Genomic DNA, 11,316 nt, shown 5'->3' with positions numbered 1-11,316 from the left:
CGTGCCACTTCTCCCTTTCTCTTGGCTCCTGATTGGCATGCCTCCATTCTTGGAGCCCTCGCCCTAGGATGCTCTTCCCAGCTCAGGGTGTAGTTGACTGCTGCCACCCTTCAAGTGTAACTGTCCCTTCTTCTGTGATGCCTTCCCTGGCCACTGTCAGTGTTTCCCTTCTCTCCTCTTTGCCTACCATAGTTATTCCCTAGTTCCCAGTTTTGTTCAATGTGGCTCATGGCATTTGGTAAAGACTCCCGCACTGTTCCCTCGCCTAGAAACGTGTAATAGCACGTGTGGGCTCTGGAGCCAGACTGTGTTCAAATCTCAGCTCTTCTTTTACTCGCAATGCATCTTTGGGTGAGTTAATTATTTCTCTCTGCCTCAGTCTCTACATTTGTCAGTGGTTGATTTAGAACACTGTCTGGTGTATAATGAGAATCCCACCTGTCTCTAAAGCCCATGCCAGCAGGGACTATACCTCACACCATGCATCCAGCTCTTAACACAGCACCTGGTACACACAGGGGCTCGATAAATACTTTTTGAATGACGAACAACTGCAGAAGCTTAAATCTCATAAATGGTTACTGAGACCTGATGCTTCTTACTGGCATCTGTGCGGCCATGACTGTGTTGAAGGCACAGCTTCTCTTGTTCTAAGTTTTGTATCTTGCCAAAGGAGAGAGCAGATGCAACGAACCTGCACAAGCCTTTGCCTGTGAACTGCCGAGGGTCTAAGCAAGCTGTTTACAGAGCGTGAGTCTCACTCAAGGTCTGGTTCACAGTCCAAGTGCATTTTTTTTTCTTTTACCCATTAGACTTCAACCTTTGAAATGAGATGGATTTGGAAGACTCTTGCATAGGGTTTAGGGCCTCAACATTCAAGTAGGACCACACACTCTCCATCCTCTTGCCAAAGTCAATACCTAATGCTAAAACAGCTTTAGAAACTTTGGTTTTATTTTCCGTCTTCATTTTTCATGAGTGACACAATATTTCAGTTAGAGATACCTCTTGCCCTGTAGCGGTTCCTGTATTCCTCTCTCTTTTTAAGCATGATCTGTTTGAGTTTAGTAACTGCTCCTTATCCATAGTGCCTAACACAAAGTGGGCATTCAGTCAGCTAACTCCAAATGCCTGATGATGGAGTGACTGAATGAATGAATCAATGAATGAATGAATGAATTATTAATTCATTAAAGTTCACTAAAGGCAGGGCCATGTCATCCTTGTATCCTCAGCAGTCCTGGCACAGACCATGCATGTAGTGGTAGGTGCTCAGTGAATCATTACTGAGTGCCTTGTAGATTCCAGGAAGAATATTAAAGTTGTGGAAATAGTGGTGAACCCCACAAGCATTTACTCTGCCCTGGCAGGAAGATGTGAATGAATGAATGAATGAATGAATTGCTCCACTGTTTTGAGTATCTTAGTTTGCAAAGCAGCAAACACCGCACTTGAACCTGAGTTCTCTCTGAAGCACTGCTTCTCCCACAGAAAAGTCAGGGCACCAGCAGGGAATGAGGGGTGTACACTCAGCTGGATGGTTCAGTGGAAGAAACTGCAAGACACAGATGAGATTAAAAAGAAGCTGGGCAGGTGTAGTGTCTGCAGAGAAGGCAAAACCAAAACAGAAGAATCAAGAAGAATTAGAAAAATTGTTCACTGAGGACCTGGTGAGGGTCGGGACACAGGAAGGATGTCAAGCATCTCAAGAGTGGGAGTTGTTGGGGATGAATCCAAGACAAAGTCTGCTCGACCACAGCAGGTGGCTTTGGACACACTCCTCTGCTGTGGCTGTGACCAGGAGTCAGTTTGCAGTGAGACTGCATCCCTTTTAAAGCAGCCATGTCCTGATTCTTCCATGTGACATATCCTTCTCCAGAGTCAGAGTTGTTTCACCAGGAGTTCCAGGATTCAGGATATTCACACTATGAGCAGAGAAAAGGCCTTTCCTTGGTTCCTGGCTCGCAGGTGAGATGCATGGAACCTGTTGGGTCTTTTCCAGGCTCCCCCAAAACTTGGCTTTTACCCCTACCCTGGCTGACATTGACAATCCAATGCATCAGGGTGGCCTTATCAGTGGCTAAGATACTCAAATAAGTTCATGCTAACTGGGAAACAGCCACTGCCCTCACCATCAGTGCCTCTCCCATGAATGCCCCCTCCCTGCCACTTGGTCCCTTTGCTGGTATTGGTAGGGATGATGCCAGGTGCAGCAGGAGGCCTTCAGGACTTTCTCCAGCAGCCTTACATTCTATTTGGTTGATGTCCATTTGATACTGATTGTTCAATATTTTCAATATTCCCTTCCCTCCTGGTAATTGTTAATCCCCTGCCTTAATGGTAATTGTTTATTTCTGTATCTCCCTCATCCCCAGTCCTTTCTCCAGACTGTAACCAGAGTAATCTTTCTAATGTGCAAATCTTACTGCTCCTTTGCTTAAAATACTTTGAAGGTTTTGCACTGGCCTCATTAAAGCCTCCAGGTTTCGTAATATATGTTTCAAGTCTCTCTCTGCCCCAGCCCTCCTCCAGCCTTACCTAAACCTGCTATTCCCTCTCATACTCAATTACAGCTGCATTGACCTTCTCCATTTCTTCAAGGACTACACAGTCTCTCCTCTCCAGACCACTCCTGGGACCTCCTGCTCCCTCCCTGACCAACACTACTCCAACTAAGTCTTAACTTCTCCATTCCTGGTGCTTCAACATTACTCAAGTGCTGTTTCCTTGGTGAGTCCCCATGCTGTAGGATTCTCCCACGGGAGCGTTTAACATATTTCATTTTATACACGTATGTCTGCCCTCAAAACAATATGCTGTGTGGAATGCAGGCACAGGTTATACCTGTTAGGTATACCTTTGCATTTCCACCGTCTTCCATGCTGCCAAAGATACAGAATGGGTGACAAAATAGATGATATGGTTTGGCTATTTCCCCATCCAAATCTCATCTTGAATTGTAGCTCCAATAATCCCTGTGTTGTGGGAGGCACCTGGTGGGAGGTAATTGAATCATGGGTGTGGATTTTTCCCCTGTCCTATTCTGGTGATAGTGAGTAAGTCTCAGGAGATCTGATGATTTTATAAAGGGCAGTTGCCCTGCGCATGTTCTCTTGCCTGTTGCCATGTAAGACATGCCTTTGCTCCCTCTTCACCTTCTGCCATGATTGTGAAATCTCCCCAGCCACGTGGAACTGTGATTCCATTAAACCTCTTTTTCTTTACAAATTACCCAGTCTCGTGTATGTCCTTATAGCAACATGAGAATGGACTAATACAATGAATATTTGCTAAGTAAATGTTTCTCCCATTAGGATGTGAGCTTCTTGGGATCCTGGATTTCCTAGAAATGCCCAGCCCTTCTCCCATTGAATGGGAGTCTAATGAAGTACTCAGTGAATATTTTTTGCAGCTTTGAACAGAAATAGATTTGGATGCATGAGAACCAGTTTTCCATGTCTGCCCCTTAACTCTGTAATTTTGGGCAAGTCCCCTTCTGTCCTGGAGTTCAACATTCTCATTTGTACACTATGATGGCAATGACTCTGCAGAGTAAATACAAATGAGAGTCAGCTCCCCTGTGACTCTCCTCTGTGCCAGAGACTGTCCTGTGTGCTGCAGGAATTTTATCTGATTAAAAACAATTCATTTGAGTAGATGTACTTTCCCCCTTCTATAGAGATTCTGAGAAGAACAACTTGCCCAAAATCACATAGAGAGAAAAGGTCTGGGCCAGGATTTCAAACCGTCTTACCTGTGTCCATAGTTTATGCTCTTTTCACTATCCTCCTGTCCTGCCTCTATGGAAGGATAAGATGATCTGAGATTATCTGTCTGTCTGTCTGTCTGTCTATCTATCTATCTATCTATCTATCTATCTATCTACCTACCTACCTACCTACCAGCTATCTACCTATTCTATTTTATCTATCTACCTACTTACCTATCTATGCCAGCACGCTGCCTGACACATGGCAGATATGCAATAATTGATCACTAGAAATGGTTTAAGTCTCATCTTGCTTGGAAGTAGGTTATGAACAAGGCAGTCCTGTTGAATCCCTTATAGTCCTGGGATCCCAATATGTGGAAGCAAGAGGAGGTGAAGGTCATGGCAAGCTTGTTTCCTCTCAGCCCATTATCCTGCTCTTGTAATGTCATTTGGAAATTCCTGTAAGCACAAAGTAACCACTTTCCAGTAGGGCAAATGCACTAAGGAGAAGGGTTATGTGCCTTTCCTCATGGCTAAACTTGACAATCATGGAGTTTCTCTTAGTCTCACAGAGGAGGAGAAGCACATTCACTGCTCACTTGCTCACTCATTTCTGTAGTTATGGAATAGTTAATAATCACCACCATTTACAGAGAGCCGACTCTGTGTTAAGGGCTGTGCTGAAGATATCTTCACAACAGTCCTTCCATAGGCTGTATCTACAGCGACAGAGATAGTTAGAGAGAGCTTCCTGGCTGATAATTAGGAAATTAAACACAGAACCTTAATAACTGACTTGCTTAAAGTCACCTAGCTTGTTAGTAGTGAAGCTTAGGTTTGGACCTGGTTCTACTGCTTCAAAGCCATTTCACTTCACTATGAATATAGCATTAGATAGCACACTCACTCATTGTCCAAAAGACGTTGGGGAGTGGTGACATCAAAGATGGTCCTTTTCATGCTGCCCAGAAAGAAATGCCTTTCCCTTAAAGAAAAGGAAACTCACTAGACTCTCTGACCAAGTTTAGGTTGTAAAATTGAGGTGTTGACAAAAAGCCCATGGATCAATTAGAAGACCTCTCACAGTCTCGCGCTCTCTCTCTCGCTCTCTCTCTTTATTTTTTGTGAGACAGAGTCTTGCGCGGTCTCCTAGACTGGCGTGCGGTGGTGTGATCTTGGCTCACTGAAATCTCTGCCTCTGGGGTTCAAGTGATTCTCCTGCCCCTGCCTTAGTCTCCTGAGTAGCTGAAATTACAGGCAAGCACCATCATGCCTGGCTAATTTTTTTTTTTTTTTTTTTTTTTAGTAGAGGTGGGGTTTTGTCATATTGGCCAGGCTGGTCTCGAAGTCCTGGCCTCAAGTAATCCGCCCACCTTGGCCTCCCAAAGTACTGGGAATACGTGTGTGAGCCACTGCATCCGGCCTCTCAGAGTCTCTTTTAACCCTTGTACTTTCCTTGTCATTTCCTTATAAGAGTATGGTGGTGGACAGAGTTTTGATCTAGAGTCAAAACTTGGGGTTTGATTCTCAGCCATGCTGTCACAGGCTGTGTGGCTCTGGCAGGGTAGGACACGTCATCGCTCTGAGACTTGCTCTCTTCCTTGTCATAGGGATTAAATGAGGTAATTGATGAGAAGAACTTGGGCCTCACTGAATGGTCAATAATTGGTAGAAATCAGGTCACAAAATCTATGTGTGGGATTTTGGCATCAGCTGTCACAGACAGAGTTGTTATTTGGACTTTTTCCTACATCCAATTTCTTCCTTAAAAGAAAACCACAAGCAAAAAACAAGAAGCGCAGAGGCAAAATAAGCTTCAACTCTCCCTACAGAAATGTTTCTGAGGGTTATTAGTTCAGCCATTTTCCATTAGCAAAAATAAATCGCTCAGAAACATCTGGGTCACATTCGTCAGGAATTTGCTCTGTGCCGGCATTTCATTTTCAAACCCAGAGGACATTTTGGACCTATTGCCATGCCCTTGAGAAAACAGAAGGGTTCCAGAGCCCACCAGGGCTCCCACTTCCCTATCTCTCTTTTTCATTTCTGAAAAACTCAGAGGCAGTGGCAGCCAAACAACGTTTGGGTGGGCTGGTAAAGAAAATCCCTTTCTGGCTGCAGACAACTCCCTTTCTGCCAGCTCTCAGGCCTGTGCACCTGGCCCCGAGCCCTGAGGGTAAGGATTTGGGGTGGTGGTGGGAGCTAGAGACTCATGGTGCCATGTGGACAGGCAGTGAGGCGTCTCCAGGTCAGAAAGCATGGGGTTGCTATGGCAGGACCCCTCTGCCATGGAAATTTCTGCTGTTTAGAGCTAGCCCTTCTGCCCGCAGCTCTTGGTTCCCAAGTAGTTCTCACCGTTCAGCACAAAATTTGCCAGCCGAGGCAGAGATTCAGCCAACCTGAGCAGGTCCCTGAGGGGCTGATGTACTCTGGAGATGGTTGTCTGTGCCTGATGTCTCCAGTCGGTGCCATGGGAGACAGGTGAGCTGAGAAGGATGTAATTGTTCACTGGCCTTCAGCCACGCAAAGTCAACTAATAACAACTACATGTTCATGGTATTTGCCCTAAGAGGGTGAAACCTGGGCAGTGAAGCAGGGGGTGAGGAGAGGATGCAGAGGGGACGTGATTCAAGGGGAGCAGTGCTGGGGGCAGAGGCAAAAGTAGGGAGCTTAGGGATCAATTAGGCAAAAAGATTCCATATTGATTTTTCTATGAAATATTTTACTATTTATACTGCAAAACAACATTGGGCCTGTCAAAGGCCATCATTCTAAATGTGTACAGTCAGAACACCAACTAACAGCTGAGCGGAATTAATTACCTCTCCCCAAGACAGCTTCAACCGTTTGTTAACTGTTTTATGCCTGGAGCCCTTCACTTCTCAGCATCACCCTCCTGTTTCTTCTGCCAATTTCACACCTGTTGCCTGGTAAATCTTCATAAAGCACGCTTCCTGCCCTGCCGCTCCTGTGCAATGTTTCCTTATAGCCTGGGGAATTAAATCTGGGGGAAAACAAATTCTGTGGCTCATAGTTCCCAGCTTCCCGCCCACAACTGCCTGGTGGAAGACAGAGGAATTGTTAGAATTCTACTTTAATAGTTGAGTAAATGGAGGCACAGTGAGGTTGAGTGCTTAGCACCTCAGGCCCCTCTGCCCCACCCAGCCAGCTGCCTCTCATGATCCCCAGATCTCTGCTCACCTAATGTCCTCCCCAAGTTCTTCAGGTAGGGGCTGACTTTACCAACTTTGAAGGCTGACAATGCCACCTGCACCAGCTCTTCTCCCACTTTCCAGTCCCTTCCTTTCCCTAAGGCCACTCTGAAGAACCATCCCCAGCCTTACCTAACCTGCAGTCCTCTGCTATTACTTACTACCACCACCCTATCTCCTCTAGTTCCCACTGGCTCCCCAGCCTCCAACTCACTGGGCTTCCCATGGTCTAAGTTTGTGACATGTTAATTTAGCCACCTTATTTATATTGAGGAAACACAGTACCAGCATTTACCCATTGTCCAAACCTGAAATTTAGCTAAAATCTGCATCCCAGGCAAAAGAGAGCATGGCTCAGTTGAAGGATAGGGGTGGATGGTGTACAGGGGAGATGGGACCTTGCATTGCCCTTCAAGTAACAAGGGGATGGGTTCCCAACCCTTGATATTCATTCTTGCTTGAAGGAGTTGACAGGCTACCATGGAAAAAGCACTGAACTTGACAGCCGAGCAGCTTGGTTCTGCCAACTTTCTATGACTTTGGGCAAGCTACTCTCCCCTCTTTGCCTCAGATTCACCGCAGCTTAAAAAAGGATTGACCAAGATGTCCTGTAAAGTTCTGAGTGTGACTCTCTAGAAGACCCAGACTCATTGGATTAACACCATCTGTAAGTGAAGTTCCCACCTGAGAGATGGTCTTGGTTGGTTCCCTAGCCTACCTATTATAGAATCGTCTCCAGGGTTGGTAGCTGCCCTTAGTTTCCCAGGAAAGATCTCAGCTACCTGCCTTCCATCCTGGCATGATGATCTGGGATTAATTTTCTTCCAGAGACAGAGATAAAAATAAATCATGCCCTGCTCCCCAATCAGTCTGCACATCTTGTTCCTCATAAGCAGCAAGACCAAGTGAATACAGGGCTGTTGAGGCTCCCAGGTCCTGATATGGAGGCAGGGGCCCAGGCAGGCATATGGCTAGCAGGCCGGCTGTACTCAGAGTGTTATTTTCAAAACTGAAGTGGAATCTGCTTCAGGCCCAAGCATGGTAGGTGGTCTCCGTTCTTGGATCATAAATCACTGAAGGTAACTATTTTTCCTGGCCTCACTTGTGACCCGGTATAATGTTATTATGATTGGAAGGATGGTGGAAAAGGGATTTTTTTTCCTGCTGTTCTAATCTCCAGGGTATATAAATCTTTGTACTTTCACAGTCCCAGGGACCATGTGTGATGTTGTAGAGAGCATACAGGAATGACTCCCTCAGGTGCTGGTGAGGTTCTCTGCCACTAACTCACTTGTATTTTGTAAGCTACAATTTTTCTCATCTGTAACAGGAGTTGTAGCTAGTGGTTCTCATTCTAGGCCTCAACGATTTTCTGAAAAAAGGTGTTCATGAAACCAACTCAAAGGATCAAGTCTACTAATATCTTTGACTGACATTGGAGTCCTCTTGTAATTTGGTCTCCAGTGGTCCTTCCACCTTCATTTCCAACCATCTCTCTGCTCCGCTCTCTCATTTCACCTAGTTCTCTTCAATGTGGCTCACTGTTTCACACTTTTAAGCTCTGGCATGCACGGATTCTTCTACTTAAAATTTCTATTTTAAAATCTTCTGTACCTGATGAAATCTTTTCATTTAAAGCCCATTTCCCATCTTACCTTCTCTGTGAAGACTTCCTAATCTCCTTCTGGCCTGATGGGTTAATGATTTTGTTCTCTGGGTGCTCCCAGAGCTGCAGGTAATTACCTCCACCGTAGTGTTCATGTACAGAACCTGACACCAATCAGACCCTGGGCGGAGTTCCCTCCACAGTCTCCAGTGTCAAAAAGTTCCTATGTTCATAATCTGTGGTCCCAGAATGTGACTGTATTTGGAGATAGGGCCTGTAAGGGGAAATTAACATAAATGAGATCACTACAGTAGTCCTTAGTCCAGTCTGACTGGGGTCCTTAAGAGAATAGCAAGTTTGGACACAGATTGGTGTCCTTATGAGAAGAGGGAGTTTAGATACAAACATTGTAGAGGCAAGATGATGTGAAGAGACAGAGAAGATGCCACCTACAAACCAAGGAGAGAGGCCTGGAACAGATTCTTCCCGTATAGTCCCCAGAAGGAACCAACACTGCTGACACCTAGTCTTAAACTTCTGGCCTCCAGTACTGTGAGAAAATAATGTCTATTGTGTAAGCCACTCAGTCTGTGGTACTTTGTTAAGGCAGCCCTCCCTTGCCAGCCAAGACGGACCCTCCCCACACATGGTCCCCGTGAGTCTCCACCTCGAGGCGGGGAGCCCCTGGAGGCCCTTGAAGGCAGGGTCTGTGTTTTATTCTTATTATTTTTTAATGTTTCGAAATCCAGAATTCACTGTTTCTCAAAGCACGTCTCAGACCTCTTGTACCAGAATCAGTGTTTTCTAAACTGTAGTTTTGGTCACAAAATTAGCATAGTGAGTCACAACTAGCATTAAAAAAACATGAATCAGATTAAAAAACAAGAGCTCAGAATAGGCACATCTGCGTGGCTTGGAGGTTGTAAGGGAAATTATTGGGTAGTTTTATAAAACTTCTGTTTTAGTTGTGTACACTGGGTCACAATATAATCTTTTAAAAAATATTGTGGAGAAAGTTGAAAAACACTGAGCCGAAGGTACTTGTTAAAAACACAGATTTTTTTTTTTCTTGCTCCACTAAAACTTTACGCCTGTTGATTAACAACTCCCTATGTTCCCCTCCCCCAACCCCTGGCAACCACCATTTACTCTGATTCTATGAATTTGACTATTTCAAGTACCTCGCATAAGGGGAATCATGCAGTATTTGTCCTTCTGTGACTGGATTATTTCACTTAGCATACTCTTTTCAAGGTTCATCCATATTGTTGAATATTTTTTTTCTTTTTGAGATTGAGTCTTGCTCTGTCACCCAGGCTGGAGTGCAGTGGCATGATCTTGGCTCACTGCAACCTCTGCCTCCTGGGTTCAAGTGATTCCCTCGCCTCAGCTTTGAGTAGCTAGGATTACAGGCACGTGCCACCACGCCCGGATAATTTTTGTGTTTTTTAGTAGAGAGGGGGTTTCGCCATGTTTCCCAGGCTCGTCATGAACTCCTGGGTTCAAGCAATTCACCCGCCTCAGCCTCCCAAAGTGTTGGGATTACGGGCATGAGCCACCATGTCTGGCCAGTATATAGCACGTTTTCTTTATCTACCTATACTCAACAAAAATGTACTGTACATTTAAAACTTTAAGAGGGTAGATCTCATGTTAAGTATCCCACAATACTTTTAAAAATGAAGCTATTTGGCCATTACCCCAGACCTACTGAATTTGAATCACAAGTAGGTGTGGCCTTGGAATCTACATTGTGTCTAGAAAATTCTTATGCATTTAAATTAAATTGGAAAATTATTCATAGTACCTAAGGCCAGTGTGAGGCACAGAATTATCACAAAATCCATATTTATTGAGCCAGCCTAGCATCATTTTGGTGCCAGTTATTTGTATTTTCATACTATCCAAAGAACTGGTGGAATAATAGCTAAGAAGAATATCAATGCAAAACCAACATAAAGATTACTGGATCAATTTCTGATATGTGCCTCAAAATAATTGAAAGGAATTTAAATTACTTGCTAAAGGACGTAAAAGCTTTTGTGTGTCATTTTCTCATTTATCTTTGGACCCACCCTAGGAAATGGGCATCACTGTTGCCATTTTTTGGATGATGAATCTGAAATTTAGAGAGAAGTGACATGCCAAGGTCACACCACTAGGAAATGGCAGAGCTGGGCTGTAAATCCAAACCTCATTCCATGCTGCCTGACACTGGTCCTTGGTTCTCCTGAGACCCTTTCTGGCCGTGGCTATTGATGAGGCTCTTAAAAGAAGTCAATGCTGTTCCTGGCTGCTCCTGGGAGATTGGACTTCCCATCCTGACTCAGAGAAAAAGCATTTTCCTGTGGTGTGGGGACAGGTAGAGCCCCACAGGGACTACCAGGGGCAAACCAGTCCATGTATTTGGCCTGGGCTATGAGAGACTTTTACCTATCAAGGACCCCCAAAACACAGGTTTTGCAGTGACTAACAGTACTCACTGTCACAAAGCCAACTCCTTTTCTGCCACAATGAGTCAAGAATGAATGGTTTGAGGCTTAATTTAGAGACAAGACATTTAACTCAGAGAACTCAAAGAGACCACAAACCAGGGAGGTTCCAGGACCCGCTGATATGGTTTGCTTCTGTATCCCCACCCAAATCTCATCTTGTAGCTCCCATAATTCCCACGTGTTGTGGGAGGCACCTGGTGGGAGATGATTGAATCATGGCTGTGGGTCTTTCCTGTGCTGTTCTCATGATAGTGAATGGGTCTCATGAGATCCGATGGTTTTAAAAATGGG

At 44.9% G+C, this 11,316-nt stretch overlaps 1 long non-coding RNA gene across 1 annotated transcript; it reads right to left on the bottom strand.

The window, feature by feature from the left end:
• Positions 1-5,017: 5,017 nt before the first annotated feature.
• LOC105509065 lies at positions 5,018-8,818 on the bottom strand. Its single transcript, XR_001001375.1, has 2 exons — positions 8,580-8,818; positions 5,018-6,702 (listed from the first exon to the last, which is right to left on the bottom strand). It is a non-coding gene; the product is annotated as an uncharacterized LOC105509065 (long non-coding RNA).
• Positions 8,819-11,316: the final 2,498 nt, after the last annotated feature.

This window comes from Colobus angolensis, unplaced genomic scaffold (genome assembly GCF_000951035.1).
Source record: "Colobus angolensis palliatus isolate OR3802 unplaced genomic scaffold, Cang.pa_1.0 Scaffold17, whole genome shotgun sequence".
Taxonomy (NCBI): domain Eukaryota; kingdom Metazoa; phylum Chordata; class Mammalia; order Primates; family Cercopithecidae; genus Colobus; species Colobus angolensis.
This window is presented reverse-complemented; position numbering and strand designations above follow the sequence as displayed.